Source organism: Lissotriton vulgaris, chromosome 1_1, assembly GCF_964263255.1.
Source record: "Lissotriton vulgaris chromosome 1_1, aLisVul1.2, whole genome shotgun sequence".
Taxonomy (NCBI): Eukaryota; Metazoa; Chordata; class Amphibia; order Caudata; family Salamandridae; genus Lissotriton; species Lissotriton vulgaris.
Window position 1 is genome coordinate 611,418,388 of NC_141685.1, and position 20,450 is coordinate 611,438,837.

Consider the following 20,450-nt stretch of genomic DNA (forward strand, 5'->3'; position numbering starts at 1 on the left):
GCTAATGCAATCCTCAATGCAATTGAGAACCACAAGCGTTAAAAAAAAATTCTTTATGCAATGAGTTTTGATTGCATCATGTTTACATTGTTTTCTTTGATGCTTCTGTTTAAAAAAAAGGTTTAACAAAAAAATCAAAAAATGTAAAAAGAGTTTTAAAAATGTAAAGAAAATATAAAACAAAAAATAGTTTTTTCAGAACTACATATTTGGTTTAAAAAAGAACACATTTTTAAGCATTGTATGAATTGTAGCAAGTGGAATATATGGAGATGTGTATGCTTAGTGTATACATGATTGAAACAGTGTATGGGTAACACTAGGGTGATTGTAAGAGTGGAAAATAAATGTCTGGTTATTGTATAAATGCAGAGATAATGTTTGGGTGATTTTATGAGTGCATATCTAATGCCTGAGTGATTGCATTAGTGCAAGGGTAGTGCTTGAGTAATTGAAAGAGTGCATGTGTAATGGCTGACTAATTGTATAACTCCAATGGTAGTGTCTGAGTGATTGGAAGAGCGCATGGGTACTGCATGAATAATTGGAGCAGTGCATCTGTTCTGCTTGGGTTATTGCAAGAGTGTATGGGTAGTGCTAGGGTGATTGCAAGAGTGCATGCTTAGTGCCTGGATGATTGGAGGAGTGCAGGCATACAGCATCATGATTTCCTAACTGCTTGCGTATTGGTGGAGTGATTGGGTAAGTACATAATACTGGCTTGGTGATTGGAGGAGTGTAAGGATAGTGACTGGAATTGCTGGAGTGGATGGGTACTACCTAGGTAATTGAAGGTGTGAACGTGCGGTGTCTAGGTGGTTAGAGGATTATATGTGAATATCACAGGTTATTGTAGCAGTGCATAGTTACTGCCTGGGTCATTGCATGAGTACAAGTGGACTGAGTGGATGATTACAGTCATGCAAGGAAAGCGCATGGTGAATTTATAAGTGGGTATTGGTGCAGTGATTGGATAAGTGAATGGTACTGGCTGGGTGACTGGAAGGTGCATGAGGAGTGATGGGGATTGCTGGACTGCATTGGTACACCTGGGTAATTGAAGGTGTGAATGAGCAGTGTCTAGGCGGTTAGAGGATTGTATGGGTACTGCACAGGTGATTGAAGCAGTGCATGGTGAATCTATAAGTGTTTGGGTATTGGCGCAGTGATTGGATAAGTATATGGTACTGGCTGGATGACTGGAGGGGGGCAGAGGGAGTGACAGGGGGATTGCTGGACTGCATGGGCACTACCTGGGTAATTGAAGTTGTGAATGAACAGGTTCTAGGTGGTTAGAGGATTTTATGGGTAGTGCACAGGGGATTGTAGTAGCGCATGGTTACTGGCTGGGTCATTGCATGAGTACATGGGTACTGACTGGATGATTACAGTAATGCAAGGAGAGTGTATGGTGAATTTTTAAGTGTTTGGGTATTGGCACAGAGATTGGATAAGTACATGGTACTGACTGAGTAATTGGGGGAGTGTTTATGTTTATGTTTTTGAAATTTTTATTGCGCGCAAATACCCGAGGGTGTCTCGGCGCAGATTGGACTCCTGAGATGAAACTACCTTAAAATCATTGATCAAATAACCAAGTTTTCAGGAGTTTTCGGAAGATAGTGAGGGTTGGACTGAATTTGATGGGCAGAGGAAGGGAATTCCACAGCTTGGGGGTGGCTACCTGACACTCTCCATGCACTCTAATCAACCCTCAGCTGGCGGTTCTGGTACGCGGGACAGCAAGAAGATAGGTGCTAGCAGAACAAAGGTATCTTTGTGGGACATAAATTCGAAAAGCATCTTTGAGGAACCTTGGTCCAGAATCATGAATAGCTTTGTAGGCAATGCAAAGAGCTTTAAATTTTATACGATTCTTAACTCTTAACCAATGCAAATAGCGTACGCCCATGGAGGTTGAGCGGCGACTGGGGATATCAAACAGAATTCTGGCCGCTGCATTTTGCACAGACTGCAATTTAGATAGAATCTGTTCCTGTGTGCCAAGAAAAAGGGCATTGCAATAGTCCAATTTTGAGAAGACAAGGGTGGTAATCAAAGTTTTCCCAGTTCCTGACGGGAGGTATGGCAGCAGTTTTCAGATTTTTCTTAGCATGAAGAAAGAAGACGAGACCACCTTGTTCACATGATGTTTAAACACCAGCTTATCGTCGAACACAACGCCATGGTTTCTGACCTTGGCAACCGGGGTCGGGGGTGAACCCATTTCACTGGGCAACCAGCTGGAAGACCATTCTGGTGCAAGGTTGCCAAAGGTCATAACCTCGGTCTTGTCCAAGTTTAGCTTCAAGCAATTAGTAGACATCCACAAACTGATGGTCCTCATTCCTTCCTGAAATCTTGCAGCCACAGCTGGTCCATCTTTGTGTATCGCCAACACCAGTTGGGTATCATCTGCATAGGTGGTGAAGCGGAGACCCTGAGCTTTAATGACTCTAGCAAAATCTGCCACATATATATTAAATAATGTGGGGCTTAGTGCTGAGCCCTGCGGCACCCAACATGTAAGTGTAAATGTTGGCGAGTAGAAGGAGCCTAGTTTTACTGCCTGGGTACGATTAGCCAAAAAGGAGGCAATGAGGTCCCTGGCACGGTGGGTCACTCCCAGGGAAGTGACACGGTCGATCAGGATGGAATGATCGACCGTGTTAAAGACGTCGGAGAGATCTAAAAGAACCAGGACCGCTGCCCCGCCCTGGTCCAGTATGGTCCTGATCTCATCTGAGGCCTTTATCAATGCCGTCTCAGTCCCATGACCCTTCCTGAAACCAAACTGGGTGTCATCTAGAAGCTGATGTCAATCGATGAAATTCGCCAGCTGTTTATTCATGATGGCTCCGAATATTTTGGCCGGGAAGGGGAGGCAAGCAATCGGTCTGTAGTTGACTGAATCAGAGGGGTCCAGGGAAGGTTTCTTTAGCAAGGGCTTGATGATCGCAGTTTTCCAGATTTCAGGGTATATACCTGTTTGGAAGATGGAATTACACAGGTCTGTGAGAGGGGAAGTAATAACCTCTTTTAAGGCACACAGGATAAAAGGAGGACATGGATCTAAGGGGGACCAAGATTTAATAGAGTTGATTAGAGTGCATGGAGAGTGTCAGGTAGATTGCTGGACTACATGAGTACTACCTGGGAGATTAAAGATGTGAATGAGCGGTGTCTAGGCAGTTAGAGGATTGTATGGGTAGTGCACAGGTGATTGTAGCAGTGCATGGTTACTGCCTTGGTCATTGCATGAGTTCATGGGTACTGACTGGATGATTACAGTCATGCAAGCAGAGTGCATGGTGAATTTAAAGTGTTTGGGTATTGGCGCAGTGATTGGATAAGTACATGGTACTGATTGGGTAATTGGTGGAGTGCATGGAAAGTGTCGGGGGAGATTTCTGGACTGCATGGGTACTACCTGGGTAATTGAATGTCTGAATGATTAGTGTCTAGGTGGTTTGAGGATTGTATGGGTAGTGCACAGGTGATTGTAGCAGTGCATGGTTACTGCCTCGGTCATTGCATGAGTACATGGGTGCTGACTGGATGATTAGGGAACTACAAGGAGAGTGCACAGTGAATTTATAAGTGTTTGGGTATTGGCGCAGTGATTGGATAAGTACATGGTAGTGACTGGGTAATTGGTGGAGTGCATGGAGAGTGTCAGGGAGATTTCTGGACTACATGAGTACTACCTGGGTAATTGAAGGTGTGAATGAGCAGTGTCTAGGCAGTTAGAGGATTGTATGGGTAGTGCACAGGTGAACAATATTCATTTCAATATGGATGGCATCTACAGAAGTGATGGAGTATACTTCAGTGACGAAGGCAAGTGTTTCTCAACAACCTGAAGGTCTGCATCCACACTTCCATGTAGCTACACCACTCTCCCAATGAAAACAAGGGCTCTTTTTAAAGCCACTTAATAACCCAACTTATAACCTAGGTTTACATAAAAAAATAAAAAGAATTTGCTTGCAATCGCGCACCCAGTGCGACTAAGAAAGCCTTAGGGGGGCCGTTCTGGGAGCTACGCACCCCTCATGTTCACACTAGGGGCCACACTGGGAGCCGTGCACCCCTCACGTTCACACTAGTGGGCCACTCTGAGCACCGCGTAAGGGTTGCAACTTCAAACTGTGGTGAAAAAAACCCAGTCTACTACTAATAATTTATATTCGTCCCAGGGACGCCATCACCCGGGACATGCCAATTATGTTTTTTATTAGAAAACGGAGGGGGGACAGATTGGCCCCCCTCTGAGGCCATTGTGGTCCCACGGACCCCATCCCCCGGGACATAGCCTCACAGTTGGGGACCATGGGGGTAGCCCCAATGCCCCCATGGTCCCGCCAGCTCCCCATCTCCTGCGGGAGCCAGCATTGCTTTTCTACAACAGGAGCTGCTGCTCGCTTCCCTTGTTCAACAGCAATCCTGCTTTGCTTTGTAGAAGCAAGAGCAGGTTTCCCTGCTCTCGTGTCCATGAAGCAATATAGGAGTTTGCAATGACAGGGCGGGAGCCCCACGGCTCCCACCCTGTCATTGCAAACAACAGTGTCCCGGGGGGAGGGCACCCTGGGACACTGCACGAGCTGGCCCTGGGGTTGGCAGTCCCCAGGACCTTCGAGGGCTCCTGGAGGGGGCCACACAGCCCCCCTCCCTACTTTTCATTGCCCTGGGGAGGTCGTGGTCCCCGGGGTCCGCAACGGACCCCCGTATATAAATATTAACTGCCCTGGGGAGGTGGCGGTCCTCAGGGCTGTGGGGGCCCCCACGGCCCCCATTAATTTGCAAGTACCCCTGGGTCATGACTCACCCGGGGGCTTTTTGAAAATGACAGTCCACCCTTCTTTTTTTTATTTTTCTCGACAGGGACCGCAACCCCAATACAACTTCTTTTTTTCTTTTTTTTTTTAATTGCCATTTGTAAAAGCATACATTACAATCCAACAGAACAGTCACCAGACATTGCTCGGTGCCACCAGGTCGGTGGTGTGATAGTAGTCCTTGTTCAACACATAGCAGACATGATCATCAGCAGTACATTACATTATTGTAACAGTGGCTATCATATGTCTACAAATGTCCGTACAGTGTTTGGGGCAGCTATATCTCAACTCTAGGCTGCTGTGAGCTATTTTTCCTTTAGTCACGTTAAAGGTCATCCATGTTGACTGTGTTTAGCCATTTTACAAACGGCCCCCAAATATCCAGAGGGTCGGACCTCGTTGGCATCAATTCTCAGTATGTCTCTAATTGTGTCTTACAGTGTGTTACACCGAGGATCCAGTCCTTAGTGGTCGGCAGTGGGACCGCCCTGCATTGAAGAGCCACCTGCCGCTTGACCATAATTAACAGCATGGCAGTTAGTTTTCTTCTTTTGGGTGGAACAGCAGTGTTGTTATCCAGCAGCGCCGGCAGTGGCGTGCAGGGCAGTTTGTGACCAGTTATGTAATGTATATGTTTCAGTGTATGAACCCAGAAATTAGCAACCGGGTGGCATTGCCATACCATGTGCAAGAATGTGGCCTGTGTGTCCCCGCATCTCCAGCCGTGATCGTCAGGGTGCAATCCCAATCTGTGCAGTTGCACTGGGGTCCGATAAAGACGGTGGATGTACTTGAAGTGGATTAGTCTCAGATGGTAGTTTGGGGACAGCAGCTGTAGCTGACCACAGATTAGTTTCCATTGGTTGTCGGAAAGGTCCACCCCCATGTCTGCCGCCCATATCTCTCTAGCTCCAGGAGTGAGAATTGGGGACTCCTGCTCTGTTATATTATATATATATGGGTGATCACAAGCACATTTTCTAGTGCTGGTATTGTAGGTGGGGAATTTGGGAATGTGTCAAATTTGCTTCTGCAGGATGCGCGCAGTTGATAATAGAGCAGCATGTCCACAGCCGTGGGGGCTGTATGGCTGCACATTTGTTGCAGTGTTATGAAAGTGTCTGCAGGGAATAGGTCCTTGCCTGTCCGTATCTTAAGCTGTGTCACCCTCTCCTTTGCCTTGTGGTCTCCTAGTTGGGGTATCTGTGGGTGGTTTGCAAGTTGCGTGGAGGGGGCATAGAGCATGTATAGCTTCGCTCTCTTCCGCAGCCCCGTCCATGCCAATTGCAGTGCCTCGACTGAGTCTGCTTCATTATGTGGCCTCCTGTAGGCTTGATATATGGTGGTGGCAAGTGGTGTCGGTGCCGCTCTTTCTGTTTCAACGACTTTGTGCGGCTGGAAGGGTGTAGGGTGTACCCAGTATTGTAGGAAATGCGCCTGTGCGCTGTAAACATATAGCACAAACTTGGGTGCGGCCAGGCCCCCCTGTAACTGTGGTAGGGTGAGTACCTCCCATGATATTCTGGGTTGTTCCCCGCTCATACCAGTTCAATCATAAGGGAGCGCAGTGTTTTGAAAAAGTGTGTGGTTAGAGGGATGGAGACATTACCATAGAGGTACAGCAGCTTGGGCAGGATGATCACTTTGGTTACTGCGATGCGCCCCAACAGATACAGGGGGAGTGCTTCTAACAATGTATCCTCTCTGTAATCCAGTCAACCACTCTGCCGTCATTTTCAGACCATAGTTCGTTAAGGTCGTTACTTATCCATATCCCCAGATAGCGTGTTGGTCCTGTTGCCCATGTGATCGGGTACTCAGTTTTGAAAGGCAGAGTGCTGGATGTCAAGGGATAATAACAAATTTACCCCAGTTTATTCTTTCCCAGAGAGTTCCGCACATCAAATCAGTTCACGCGTCACGGGTGCTAGGTTGTCTTTAGGGTCAGTCATGTATATCGTGATGTCATCCGCATGTAATGATACTGACAGACCTCTTGTAGTGAACCCAAAACTCCGGTGTGTGTGATATTGTCTGATTCAAGCGGCAAGTGGTGCAGTGGCTATGGCGAAAAATAAGGGCGACAAGGTGCATTTCAATGGGTTCAGACACCAGACTATTCGCCCTTAATCGTGCTGTGGGCATAGTGTAGAGCAGTTTTGTCTGTTGGGTGAAGATGGGCTGAGACCTAAATTTAGCCGTCAGGCCGTCCGGTCCAGGGGCCTTATCAGCTGGGAGACCCCCTATGGTCTGTTTGATATCTTCCACCGTGAAGGGTACTTCTATGTATTCACGGTGGGCTCTGTTAAACCATACCAGTGCAATGGAGTAGAAGTATTTGAGTAATAAGTCCTCTGCCGGATCAGAAGTGGACTTGTACAGTTGTGTGTAGAAGCTACGCATAGTGGATAGGATTTCTGGTGGGGAGCGTACTACTTTGCCATCTGTGGTGGTCAGTTCGGTGATAAAAGGGGAGCCTCTGGGCTTACGCAGGAGATTTATTTATTATTTATTTATTTATCTTTTTATTTATGAAGCTTGTAAAGCTTGTATAGTCAGGTCTTCAGTCGGCTACGAAAAAGTGATTCAGACGGAATGAACCTAAGGTCTGGAGGGAGGTTGTTCCAGAGTTTGGCCGTCATAACTGAAAAAGCTCTATCGCCCATTCTGGAGCGACGGAACCGAGGGACTGTGATAAGACGTAGGTTGTTAGACCGTAGGGATCTGATTGATTGGGAGAGTACAAGTCTCTTTCGTAAGTATCCTGGTCCTGACCCATTAAGGGCCCGGAAGGCAAGAGTCAGCATCTTAAACTGGATGCATCTGGAGATAGGGAGCCAGTGTAACTCTTTACGGTAGGATGCGACCGACTGACGGTAGGGGATATTGCCAATCAGCCTCGCCGCCGCGTTCTGAACGATCTGTAGGCGTTCAATTTGACACAGGGGGGCCCCGGCGTAGAGACTGTTGGCATAATCCAAGTGTGATGTTATTAGGGCGTGAGTAACCGCTCTGCGGGCATCCACGGGCAGATATGGGAAAATCTTTCTCATCATGCGTAGTTTCCAAAAACAGGCTGCAGTAACCTTGTTTATTTGGGTTTTACACGAGAGGGCATCGTCAAACTGAAAGCCCAAATTGCGAACAGTTTGGACAGGAATAGGGGGGGATTGAGCACTGTCGGCCACCACAAAGTAGAAGGTATGGTGCTGAGATTGGCCAGCGCTTTACCCGGTCTGTCCCCCTTTCCGTATCTACGCGCCGTGGCATGTTTATGAAGGAATTTGGTTTCTCACTCAGCTTCTTCCGAATATGACGTGTGCGTTGTGCGTATATTCGCCAAAGTGGAGGGTGATGGTGTCTTGCAGTATTGTGACTCTAGTTCGTGTAATTCTTTTTCTGTTCTGCTCAGACTGTTCCGTATATATAATGGAGGACCCCGGCTGGCCCGCTATGCAATACCCACAAATTACCACTTTAAACACCTCCCACAATGCGCCCTCTGTTGACACCGACCCAGTGTTGTGTGCAAAGTACTCCTGAATCTGTGTACGTAGGCTTTCGCAAAATGCTGCATCAAGCAAGGTGTTTGGGGGAGGCACCATGAGAATGGCTGTTGATAAGGTTGTGGGATCGACGGGGCCAAGGCCACCGGGGCATGGTATGATAGTGTCCATGCCTGGTGGGTGACCTCATGCACCCAGACCTGTAGGTCTTTGGTCAAGAGCCAGAAGGCGATTCTGGACCATGCTTGGCCGTGATGTATGATGCAGGTTCCCTTGCGTGCCGCGGTTCAGAGTGCGCGCCAGGGGTTAGCTAGGCTATGGTCTTGTATTATACTTTGGAATGCCGCTTGCGCAGGTGGGCCCAGGACATACCCTCTCTGTTCATGTGTGGCATTAGCGCAATATTGAAATCTCCACCCCAAAGTATTGCAGAGTCTCCAATCGATTGGATCTTGAGCCCGAGGTGGTGAAAAAAAGTAGGATCATCTATGTAAAGACCATAGACATTGGCTTCAATTAGTGGCCTTTGAAATAGTGTTCCCTTTAGGAGGAGATACTGACCCTCTGGATCTTGTATTGACTGTTGTGTTTGCCAGGGCACCCCCTTCCGAATGAGAATCGCCAACCTTCAGGAGTAATTTGAGTAGTTGGCAGTCTGGATCTTGCTCCATCAGGGGGTGGACAGCCTGTTACCAGCCGTCTCCCGGAGGTGAGTCTCTTCTAGGAGTCAGATATCTACCCCGTGTCGGGACAAATAAGATTGTACAAGCCGGGACCTAGGGTGGTCGTTCAGACCTCGCACATTCCAGGTGAGGCAGGTAAGTTTAGACAGTCGGCTATTTCATTATCTAAAACTTGTCTATTGTATGTCTCTATTCGCCCGGCCTCTCTGTCTCAACCCATGCCACTGATACATCCACTGTCACGTCTTTTGTGTGTGCCAGCTCTGTTTTCTAGCTGGGTGTGAATGACTATGATTGGGATAACAAAGTCTGATGGCTAAGCTACCTTGTGAATAACAACAACAATCATTATCATTCCCCAACCTCTCCCTCCCACACCAACCTCACATCAGGTTGTGAATCCCTTGTAGAACAATATCCCTTGCGAGGGAACCCATTTAACATAGTGTAACTTGGAATCATCCCAGAAGGGCGCGGGTCGCCTGCTTACTGCCCTGTCACATCTGGACAGGGATGCAGAGTATGTATGATCGGCTCTGGCTCAGGGATGTAACAACTGATGATGTCCCTGAAAGTGCAGAGTGTGTGGCCCCCATTTCTCCCACATTGAATCATTGTCACTCATCTGGTTTCTGGAGGCAGGTGAAGTCTCTCTGTCCTGGTTGTGGTGTTTCCTGACGTCCTGTTTGGCATACTTCAGGGCAGCACTGGCTTCAGTGAAAAACAGGGGTTTCCCCCGGTATGAACCTTCAACTTGGCTGGATACATCAATGTGTACTTCGTACCAGCTTGTTGAAGTAGTTTTTTGGCCGGTATGAATTCTCTTCTTGCCGACTGAATGGCTTGAGTGAAGTCTGGATACAGCGCTATTTTATTCCCTTGATATTGGGTGTCGCCTTTTTAACTTGCAACTCTCAATACAGTATCTCTGTCTCTGTAGTTAAGTAGGCGAGCTAGGATTGGTCTCAGCCGAGCTCCCGGAGACGGCCTAGGGTCCCGGGTGCGGTGGGCATGTTCCACCAGAAACATCGGGGTAAGTTCCTCATGCACAGATCTCGGAGCATTTCTTCCAAAAACCGTTCCATGTTTTGAATGTTGGTGGATTCCGGTACCCCCATGATACGGATGTTGTTCCTTCTGGACCTCACTTCCAGGTCTTCTTTGCGGGCCTTTATTACATCTAGCACCCTCTCCATACGTAGCATGTTGCTCAGCAATGTTTCCTGCCCATCCTCCGAGTCTGATACCCGTTGTTCCAGTGTGTCCAGCCGGCTGTCATTTTTGTCTCTTCTTTGGAACATGTGGTCCATTTGTGCCGCGATATTGTCTAGTTTTGTGTTGATGGCTCTAAGGCTGCCCCTCACCTCCTGCATCATTGCTCTGATGTCGTCGTCTTGGTCAGAGTCCATTTGCGTCTCAGGGACTATGGTGATCGGGGTGGTGGTGCGGTCTGGAAGACGTGTTGTTCTTTTTTCGAAGGCGATCCTTGCCTGCTTGTTGTCAGTCTTCCCCCATGTTGGTTGTTTTCCCACTCACCAGCGGCACTACTTCACTGTGCACACAGTTGAATGTTTCTGCTGCTGTGGCACATTTGGTAAAATACCCGGGGGGTGACAGCGGTCCGTATTGAGGTGCTCAAGTTGTGGTCTGGTTTGTTACGTTGTCTGTCTGTCTGACCCCTTTCGTGATAGTTGCACCGTTCCTTTACGCGGTTCTGGTCCTGTGAGTTCCCCATCGTGTTGGGTTTTGGTCTTGTGACGTCGGTGGTCCACTTATATACGTGTAGCTCTCTTTGGCCTGTCGTGGGTGGTACTACTGATGTTCTGCGTGCCGGAGCTCGGGCAGACTTCACTGCTTCATACAGTCACTGGCAGGCCCTGTGTGTATCGCGTGGCCCTGCGTTCCCGCAGCTCATTATCTTTTTTCCCAGGGGAGCAGGCTGTGTGTGTCTCTCAAATATGGCTAAGTTTGCATCCTGTGGCACTCTCACGCTCGTCCCCACTCTGCTGCGCTTCACTCACCAGATTCGTCGCTGCTCCCAGGCTGCATTTTTGTTTGTTTGTTCCCCCGTGGACTTCAAGTTCTTGATCAGCGGGCAATCAAGCGATTGGCCCGTCCCACAGCCATTCGTCGCACTTACTGCCTCGTTCAGGGGAGGTTCCCAGATGTGCAGTCCCCCACGTGTTATCTTCGTTTCCGTGTTTTTGCTGGCTGGTCGCTCCTGCAGCTCTTCACCATTGGGCCCCCTACTGCTAGGAGGCCACTTGCAGCACACCTAGTCCTGAGTATGCCCCATACCTGCCGTGCTCTGCTCTGGCACCACCCACTGGTCTGTTTTTCATCTGATGCGGGCAGGATCACCAGATGTGCCGTCTGCTCATGTCTCTGGGTGATCGCTTCTCTTGCCGAGGCTGTCGCCATTAGTAGGCTGTGGTCTGCCACGCAATCATGCGTGGGTATCGAGGGTACCCGATCTGGAGCCCGTTTGTTTTCCTTAATTTCTATCAACCTTGCTTCTCAGCACCAGGGTCTTCGCTGCTCAGGCGGCGGCCAGCCCGTACAGGTCCCGAGGGACTCGTCGTGGCATCCGCCTGCTCACTGCCAGCTTGCCCCACCGGCTGAATCGTTGCTGTACACTGCGGCTCACTCTCTTGGACCAGAGCAGCTGGGTAGTAGGTCCTGTGGGGTGATATCGACACTTTCGCGCCCTAACTTGTGTTGTGCCTACTGCTAAGATGCGCACAGGTGCTCTCTGTTGGCCCTGGATCAGTCGTCTCCTGCCGAGCCTTCTGGTAAGCTGATCTTCCCTACCAGGTACTGCGGTGCTCGTGCTGGCTCATCGCAGGCCCTGTAAGGGGGGGACGCCGTCTAGCGAGAGTCACCTTTTGTGGTGCCTACACTCTCCCTCACTTCATTGCTACACTCCTCGGAGGGTCTCCGGCACCAGTGGTCCACCATTTCATGACCCTTGTTCCAAGTGGTCTTCTAATGCTGCTCACACGTTGCCCGCCTGGCTCCCAGCTTCGGGCGCCCAAGGCGGTGGCTACTCTTCGGCTCTGGGATCTCGTTACATTCACCGCCTATGAATCCTGCTTCGGGTCTCCACTGCTGTACCTCAGCCCGCTCAAGGCCGCGGCTCCAACTCACTGGATCTGCGGTCAGCAGCGGGTTTTTATCGCCTGGAACCTCGCAAATTTGGGCTGGGGTAAGTCACACATTTCCTCTGCCTGTGTGTCCCCGATTGTTCGCCAGGCCACGGATGATGGTCGGATAATGTGCTCTGCTGGGAGAGCCACCTCACTGTGCAGCCATCTTGCCAAGCCCCCCGACCCCAACACGACTTCTGCCATTTTTTTAATTAAAAAAATATAATTTTCTCCCTGCGGATCCTTGTGGGACCCCTTAAGCAGCCCCAGGGGGTCCTTGTGATTTCTTGTGACTCAATTCTACCGAGTCACAAGATGGCTGCCAACAGTTCCTGGTTTGCAGCCAATCAGAGTGAAGCTCCTGCTTGGGAGGAGTCGCAAACCCACCGCTGCCCTAGATATCAATATTTTCTTTCTCATGAACTACTGAACGGATTAATGCCATTTAACAAAAAGGACTCTTTCTGAACCAAGGGCTACCTTTTTGCAACTTTGGTGTAATTCAGTTCAGCAGTTAGGGCTGTAGGTTTGTCTAAAGTTTCCTATGGAAAATTACATGGGGAAAACACTAGTTTTGAAAATTTCGCAAAGATTCATCAACCGGCGCCAAAGTTATTGTGAAAACAAAAAACACTTTTCCTATGGAAACTTGGTCCTAACAAGAACTACCTACTGGCGACTGATTATTTATTTTTATATATATATATATATATATATATATATATATATATATATATATATATATATATATATATATATATATATATATATATATATATATATATTATATATATATATATATATATACTGAGAAAACCATAGGTTTCAAACATGTTATAGTTAGGAATTAGCATTTAAAAACACTTAAAATTAGTCACTTAGACAGTCAATCACAGTGCTACTAAATTTATTTATTTATTTATTTGCATGTTTATACCGCGCTAGGATCACCTCCCAAAGGAGTATCTCCGCGCCTTTGGCAGCTAAGAAAACAACTAGCGGAGCTTGGCCATAGGTATGGATCAATTTTGAAAAAGGAAGGTTTTTAATTGTTTCCTAAAAGGAAAGTGGTCCTTGCACAGTCTCAAAAACAGTGGGAGGCTGTTCCACAAGGTTGGACCAGCAACAGCGAGAGCTCTTCCCCCTTGTCTTACTTTTTTAAATCTTGGGACCTGTAGCAAGGCCTGCTCACTGGATCTCAAGGAGCGTGCCGGTATATACCAGGAGAATTTATTAGTCAAATATGCTGGGCCCTTCCCCTGTAGACACGTATGCATTATACAGCAGATCTTAAACTTCACCCTCTGTTTTATGGATAGCCAATGCAGCTTTTTCAGAAGGGGTTTAGAGGGGGTGCAAGAGGGCTGGTTCAAAACCAGATGGGCAGCGGTATTCTGGACCACCTGGAGCCTAGAGATTACTGCTTCATTTGTTGACAGCAGCAATCCATTGTAGTAGTCCAAGCGACTCAATACTAGGGCCTGCACCAAAGTTCTCCTAGTAGAGTCTGGTAGTAGGGGAAATACCTTTCGTAGCATCCCGATGATATGAAAGCAGGAACCCACCACTTGATTGCCATGATGTTTTAAGGAAAGCTCCTGATCGAGTCGGACGCCGAGGTTTTTCACTACCTGCTTAGGCTCTGGAGCCGGGCCAAGATCTTGAGGCCACCAGTCTGGAGTTCCCAGAAGTTTGGCCTCACCGAACAGCATCACCTCCATCTTTGCAACATAGCACTGCAGGAAGTTGGATGCCATCCAGTGTGCCACCGCCTTCATCCCCTGAGCAAAGGAGTTCCTGACCTCCACCGTAAGGGTTCCTCCATCCAGACACTTATACATCCACTCAGACTTCGTCGCAGATTGCTATGTATAATACTAATAATAAATATGGAAAAAACCCACATTCACCGGATGATGTCATTAGTGATGTCATCAGTGATGTCACTGACCATGTCATGAATGATGTAATATGTGACATCATCAGCAGTGAATTGCGGGCGCGCGAGTTATAGTGAGTACAACTAACTATAATAGAGGAATTTCAATGGTTTTGTACGAGTGAAATGTCTAGCTAACTATAACACCCCTAAAACCTATGTTTTTTTCAGGGAATTTCTAATGTTTTTTAAATGCTAATTCTGAACTATACCATGTTTGAAACCTATGGTTGTTTCAGTGAATTTCAAAGGTTTTTAAATGCTAATTTTTAACTATACAATGTCTGAAACCTATTGTTTTTTCAGTGAATTTCAAAGGTTTTTTCAATGAAAATGTATTAATTGTTATATTTTTTTATACTGATTTACTAATTTTTTTAATCTATTTATATTTAGATATTTTAAAAAATGACATATTTTTTACATAAATTGAAAAAAAAAAGTTTGTTTAAAATATTGAAATTCTATATTTTTTGTATATATTTTTATAAATATATGTATAATATTTTCTTAATTGTTGGGTTTTTTTTCCAAACTTTTTCTGGGAGTTGCGCACCTTCCTCGATTACTGCGTGGAATATAGCCACCATTTTAGGATTACTGTGTAGGATCCGCGTACTGTGTGCGATGGGTGCGTATTTCCATGCGCCAATGTTAAGCGGCCCGTACGCGACTTCAACTTATTCGCGACATGTATGTATTACGCTATGCGCCCCTCGTGCATTTCCGCGTGATGTCATATACGTGTTCAACGCAGTGGGTTCTCGAATCCCGCTTCATTTTTTAATGTCTAAAAAGATATGTATATGTATTTAATATAAATATTAAGGCAAGACATTATCTGAGCTAATCATAAAAATAATATTCTTTTAGTTTTAATAAAGTTATATTACTTTTAAATGCAATTTCGCGAAGTCGCGCTGGGTGCAAGCTGCATGTGCGCACACTATGCGGATCCCAGGTGACCAGAAAAAAGAGATTTGATTGGTTCATAACACTTCTTATTCTAACTATTGAAGGACCCCACCCATTTCAATCATTCTTCTTAGACCTTATTTGGAGCAACAACTCCACTAGGAAGAACCTAATTTTTTGTAGTTTGGAGACCTGATTTTTCATTTTTGTTAAAGAACAATGGCTACTGGACAACAAGAATCCTCTGATTCTGAACAATCCAACAATGAGGAATTGCACCGGAGCCTGCACGTCCTGAGAGATACAGTTCCATTGTATGGAATTTTTTTACATTTCCTGCAGGACTAAAAAAAGTGAATGCAACCAGGGTCACTTGTAAAATATGCAAAATCGTACTCTCATGTGGAGATCTGAATAAAAAGTATTTTTGCGGGACCGCAAGCATGCTTACACATTTAAAAAGTTTACATCCCGTCAATCTATCACGTGAGGAGTGCCGAAGACTTAGAGAAAATCCACCACCAACTACAGCAGTAGCAAGCACTTCGGGGACATCTTCAACCTGTTAAAATCTGTACATGTGGACTTGGTTTGCCAGGCTTTAGAAAATCGTTAGTGCTAGTTTTTTTTTTGCTTTACCCCCAGAAGTTCATTGTTTTGTTGCTCCAGCTCTCTTTTTTTCTTTAAAAAAATACAAAAAATCAAAAAATCATTCAGAAAAACACAAAAAGAAAAAAGAAAGGTCATTTCAGAACTAACTTATCCGGTTAACCCCTTTGATGCTGCTGACGGCTGGGAGCCGTCATGGCACACAGTGCTCGTGTGCTGATGACGGCTCCAAGCCGTCATGACCACGCCCGCGATCGGAATGTGCCGCACAGGAGCGGAATTCCGGCCGCGGGCAAGGGGTTAAAAGAGAGCTATATTTGTATGATAGTGTGTGAAAGTTTGGTTGAATGCATGTGTCCTGGATAATTGAATGAAAGAATGCATTTGTGGTCTATGGTGAATGTATAAGTGCAGAACTATAAGGAAGTGCTGCAGCATGACACTGTAAGCTCTTTAGCTGCAGTGTGCCGTGGTACTTCTGAAGCACAGGCATGCAACATATGTACATAAATATGTTGCAAGTCTGTGCTTCCCACTGCACTGCTGCTTAAACTGCAGCCATGTGGTGACACAGGTACCATAGCACCATGGTGCAAGGATATCTGTGTTGTGTGGAGTTTGTTTTTGTGCAGGAAGACACACCTTCCTGCACAAAAACAATCAGTGAAGGCATTTTTTTGCCTTCAATGTATACTGTGCAATGCAGCATATATTGAAAGAGACAAAATGAGGAGAAATGAAAACAATTCTCCTTGTTAAGCCTTGCTACACCAATTGGAGAATGGTGCAGCATTCACACACATGTCCAGATTAATGATTTCTGATAAATCTGGGAATGTGTGTTGTTCTATGAGTGTTCTGTGCAAACAGCAACACCTATGGAACGCCCTTACAAGAAATTAATTTGTACTAGGGTTAATGGATAGACCAATCCTTAAGTATATGAGTAATAAGTACAGTAATTTCAGTACTGGAAACAGAAAAGAAGATACATTTATAAGTACTTACGTTTTGGCAAACTTATAGGACACGTTTATAGATTAGTGAAGGGAAGGGATGGGGCCTGACGTGACATGTGTAAACACACTCTCTGATGAGTTTTAAGTTGAGGAGTTTTGTCTCTTTTAATCCTGAAATACCTCGGCCCTACTAGCCCACCATGTCTCTCTAATAAATACCATATAGGTGCGTTGCAGAGAGGTGCTCTGAAGAAGTGTCCTATTTTATACCTCTCTGCAATGCAACTCTCTGGCACTTTCTGCACATATCTGTGGGGCTAGTTGGCCCCCAGTGACACTCAGTATACATGTTAACTTGATCCTGTAGCTTAAAACGCCCACAGAGCATCTTTCCACACATATCTACTCTGCCATCTCTCCTTTCTTCACCTGTGTGCAAACTCAGGCCATTGTGTATTTCAATACTTACTATATGTAGCTGAAAGAGTCACTATGGGAATGCAAGAGCAGTAACAGGGTGTTTGCTGGAGTGTATGGATACAGACTAGGGAATTGTAGGCCTGAAACACAAGTGTAAAGGTGATTAGACCACTACATGCATAGTGCATATGAGTTTTAAGCACTCCAAGTCCTAAGGCCTAGCTCCCTGCATAAGTACATAGATACTAACTGAATGATTTGAATAGTACAAGGAGATACACTGGGAGAATTCACTTTTGGTTGAGTTTTACTTTAGTGAATGGATTAGTACATGGAACTGAAAGATTCACTATGGGATTGCAAGAGCAGTCACATGGTGTTTGCTGGAGTGTATGGCCACTGACTGGGGAATTGTATGCCTGAAACACAAGTGAATAGGTGATTGGACCACTACATGCACTTTGCATAGGAGTTTAAAACAATCCATGTCCTAAGGCCTGGCTCGCTGCATGAGTATATAGATACTGACTGAATGATAGGAGTAGTTCAAGGAGAGACACTGGGTAAATTCACATTTGGTTGAGTTTTAATTTAGTGAATTGATTAGTACATGGTACTGAAAGAGTCACTTTGGGATTGCAAGAGCAGTGACATTGTGTTTTCTGGAGTGTGTGGATACTGACTGGGGAATTGTAGGCATCAAACACAAGTGAAAACGTGGTTAGACCACTACATGCATAGTGCATAGAAATTTAAGGCAGTCCATAACTTAAGGACTGGCTCGCTGCATAAGTAAATGGATACTGACTGAATGATTAGACTACTACAAGGAGAGACACGGGATGAACTTATGATTGTAGACATTAAATGGATTGGACATAGAGGGTTAAAGTGGCACCAATTGATGCCATTGGTTAAAACCTTTTTGCATCTCCAACACCCTGACCACATAATTGTGCACTGTGGTGGCAATGACCTAGGCACTTTGAGTGGGGTAGGTCTGGAAATGCTTATGAAGGGCACCTTTATAGAATTGATGTCACTTTTCCCCCAAACTGCCTTTGTCTATTCTAACAAAAGCCAAAGGCAGAAATGGAACTGGTACAATTTTGTCCACAGATTGAGAAAGCTAGGAAACTTGTCAATAAATCTGTTTCTGCTTTTCTCCGAGCTTATAAGATGGGGTCCCTTTACCGCAACAATCTGCGTTTCAGTATGGATGGCATTTATAGGAGAGATGGTGTACATTTTACAGATAAGGGTAGCAGAGTCTTTCTCATCAACTTTAGACTCCCATAGGTACTTACTTGTAGGTACCATAATCTCTCAATAAACACAAGCTCTTTTTTTAGAGCCACCCAAGATCTAAACACATAAGCTTGATGTATATCTGAAACATATATATTTGTTTTGCTTGTAGTCGCGCACCCAATGCATCAGAGTTGTGCACCCAACGCATAGAAGTTGTGCACCAAACGCGCTGAAGTCATGCATCCAACGCATGCACACCAGGGACCCGCACTGAGCATGACTCCTAATTTTACGGTAAAAAATAAAATAGCCCCTATCACAAATTTCTATTATCCCTGGGGACCCTATGCCGCAGGGCTTATATAAAATGTTGGGGACGTGAGTGGAGCCCCAATGACCCCACAGTCCCAGCCAGCTCCCCGCGTCCTTTGAGAGCCATCATTGCTTTTTCACATGGGGAGCTGCTAACATGCAGCTCCCCGTGTGGAAAAGGAATCTGGTTTGGATTTTGAAAGAGAGAACAGGTTTCCCTGCTCTCTCTTTCAAAATCCAAACCAAGTTTGCTACAGGTAGGCGGGAACCGCAAGACTCCTGCCCTCTCAGAGCAAACTGCAGTGTCCCGGAGTATGCACCCCAGGACACTGCAGGAGCCAGCCCTGGGGGGTGGTGGTCCCCAGGGCCACACCAAGGCCCCAGGAGGGGGCCACACAGCCCCCATCCAACAATACACAAAGCCCTGGGGCTGGTGGTTCCCGGGGCTTGGGGGGCCATTGTGCCCCACCCACGTATTTTGCTGGGGGGCCTTGGAGCCCCCCCAACTATTTAGTGTGTGGCCCCAGGGGGTAGCGGTCCCCGGGGCCCCTCTGGGCCATCATTAAATTTAATATTTTGCCCCCGGGATTTGGCCCCCCCAGGGCTAATTATTAAAGAAGCTCCATTTTAGTTATTTATTTTTTACGGCAGGATCCGCGCACCCTGTTATTTTGCACACTTATTCCACTAACGTCTTCAGCCTTGCATCTACAGAGGCACAAAATGGCTGCCATCACTTCCTGGTTTCGAATGTTGACAACCACTTGACAGCCAATTAGCATTCAGCGTGCGATTGGGACGGTGCGCTTAGGGTGCGCGCAGGATGCGCAGATCCACCGCGACCATAGATATATATGTACTTTTAAATGTCATTTTCTCAGGAACTACTAATCGGATTTACACCATTCAAGCAAAAGGCACGAGTCTGAACTAAGGACTACCTCTTTGCCAAACTTGGTGTAATTCCAATGGAAAATTGCATGGGGAAAACACATTTTGGGGTCCCCATTTTTTCTCGCCCCCGCTTCATGAATCACCCCGAAACTTTCAGGATAGGAGCGGACTGGAGCTGGCCATTACTTTGAAAATTTCTTGAAGATTTGTCAGCCGGTGCCAAAGTTATTTCAAATAGAATGTTGCGGATTTCCTATGGAAAATAGGTTCTAACTATAACTACCTACTGGCGACCGCCAGTAGGTAATATATATATATACAGTTACAGCGATGGCGATTGTTATCAGCAGAAGAATGTAAATAGATGGTGAAAATAAAGCTTACCTGGGGAGATGTTAAGCATGTGTCAGCCCATTTTTAACGGAAGCGGGATTGGTGGAGTTCGTAGTCAAGCGGTCGGTAATGTGGAGAGGAAGCACCCCCAGAATTTTGCCCGGGAAAGTGTCAGGGCTCTGGCACAAGAGGTTCCTAGTGATGGGGCCTCTACATCAACCGGAGGAGCAACTTCTTCTGGGAGGGGGAGATCACAAGAGCTGGTTCCGAACATTCAACCTGCTTTTAACCATGGTGCCCTCAGATGCAGATACTGCAATCAACTGCTTTCCTTTGGAGAACAAAGTGTACAGCTCATGGTTCGAGCATTAGAAAACCATCGCTGCCCTTCCCACCCCTAATTTATTTTGGTTTTTTTGCTCCTGTTGAGCAGTTTCCATTCCCTGTTTTTGTTCCTGTTTAGAAAAAAGAAGAAAACAAAAAGTTCTTTTCAGAACTACCTCCAATTCTCATCAAAGTGCTATATTCTTAAAAAAATGAAAAAGAGTAAGTGAAATAGAGTGCATTGATAATGGAAAGGAGAATGAGTAAGAAAGAACAGAAAGGTATGAGAGGAGAAAGGAAGTGAAGTAGGAGGACTGA

The 20,450-nt window shown here is 46.1% G+C and overlaps 1 protein-coding gene across 1 annotated transcript in view; it reads left to right on the forward strand.

Moving 5' to 3' along the window:
- AK5 (adenylate kinase 5) overlaps window positions 1-20,450 on the forward strand; it is a 2,618,000-nt gene that overhangs the window by 106,475 nt on the left and 2,491,075 nt on the right. The gene's annotated exons all lie outside the window — the stretch shown is intronic.